This window comes from Sus scrofa, chromosome X (genome assembly GCF_054392235.1).
Source record: "Sus scrofa isolate SSC_HxYL_T2T_F1_AM1 chromosome X, Sscrofa_HxYL_maternal_Yorkshire_Landrace_v2.0, whole genome shotgun sequence".
Taxonomy (NCBI): domain Eukaryota; kingdom Metazoa; phylum Chordata; class Mammalia; order Artiodactyla; family Suidae; genus Sus; species Sus scrofa.
In genome coordinates, this window is record NC_139401.1 from 86,560,970 (window position 1) to 86,562,710 (window position 1,741).

The 1,741-nt window shown below is 44.1% G+C and overlaps 1 pseudogene; it reads left to right on the forward strand.

Annotated features, from left to right (window-relative positions):
• Positions 1-971: 971 nt before the first annotated feature.
• On the forward strand, positions 972-1,522 carry LOC100155098 (NHP2-like protein 1 pseudogene; annotated as a pseudogene).
• The last annotated feature ends 219 nt before the right edge of the window (positions 1,523-1,741 follow it).

The window sequence follows — 1,741 nt, forward strand, 5'->3', positions numbered from 1 at the left end:
CTTTTCTTTTCTTTTCTTTTTTTTTTTTTTTTTTGCTTTTTTAGTGCTGCACTGTAGGCATATGGAGGTTCCCAGGCTAGGGGTCTAATCAGAGCTGTAGCTGCCAGCCTACACCAGAGCCACAGCAACACAGTATCTGAGCCACGTCTGTGACCTACACCACAGCTCACAGCAATGCCGGATCCTTAACCCACTGCGCGAGGCCAGGGATCAAACCTGCAACCTCATGTTTCCTAGTCGGATTCTGTTCTGCTGCGCCATGATGGGAACTCTGCATTTGCTTTCTTAAACTGGGTATGTTTTAGGATATAATGCTTTTTAAGTATGTTTTTTAAAGTTTTTGCTTTGTATTAATTGCTTTCTTGAATTACAAATGGTTGGGGCTGCCTACTAATATGCAAATGTCTGGGACAGACACAGCCAAAACTTGAGTCAAAATCCTTGGGAACTGAGACCAGGAATCTGGACTTTAATAAGACTTTCAGGAAGTTTACATGCACACTCAAACAAGAGACTGATACTTTAGTAGTTTTAAGTTTATGCATTCGTGAGGATCTAGTCTAAAATTCATAAAGTAGAAGAAATACTTATTAAGTGTGTAGCTCTTGTCAGATTTAAATAGTTAGTCAAGGAGTTCCATCGTGGTGCAGCAGAAATGAATCTGACTAGGAACCATGAGGTTGCGGGTTTGATCCCTGGCCTCGCACAGTGGGTTAAGGATCCGGCATTGCCGTGAGCTGTGGTGTAGGTCGCAGACTCGGCTTGGATCTGGCATTGCTGTGACTGTGGTGTAGGGAGGCAGCAACAGCTCCGATTAGACCCCTACCCTAGGAACCTCCATATGCCACAGGTGAGGCCCTCAAAAGACCAAAGACAATAAATAAATAAATAAATAAACAAACAGTAGTCAAAAATTCAAATATAACATAATCTTCAAAAAACAAGTTGGGAGTGGTGAACGTTCGCGCTCTGACGTCTCCTGTGCTCCTAGAGGAGTGACGGACACATCGGCACCACAGCCATGACTGAGGCTGATGTAAATCCGAAGGCCTACCCTCTTGCAGATGCCCACCTCACCAAGAAACTATTGGACCTTGTTCAGCAGTCATGTAACTACAAGCAGCTTCGAAAAGGAGCCAATGAGGCCACCAAAACCCTCAACAGAGGCATCTCTGAGTTCATTGTGATGGCTGCGGACGCGGAGCCCCTGGAGATTATCCTGCACCTCCCACTGCTGTGTGAGGACAAGAACGTGCCCTATGTGTTCGTGCGCTCCAAGCAGGCCCTGGGGCGAGCCTGTGGGGTCTCCAGGCCTGTCATCGCCTGTTCTGTCACCATCAAGAAAGGCTCACAGCTGAAGCAGCAGATCCAGTCCATCCAGCCGTCCATCCAAAGGCTCTTAGTCTAAACAGGTGGCCTCTGCCACACTCCCTCCTGGCTCCTCCCCCAGGGCTTGTGTATCATATTGTCTGTTAGCATGTAGTATTTCCAGCTGCCTTCTGTTGTTATAAAATATTGTAGTGCTAAAAAAAAAAAACAAACAAAAAAAAACAAGTTGGCTTTGAAATGAAAAATGAATGGAATCCAATGAGAAATTTTAGGTAATAGAAAATCAAAAAGAGCAAAAAGAAAGTAGTTAGAAAATGTATTTAAAAATAGTAGTAAACAACAGTGTAGGGAAAAGACTTGATATATTTGGATGGAAAGAAAGACAATTCAGTGATACATTTCTGTCTTCAAG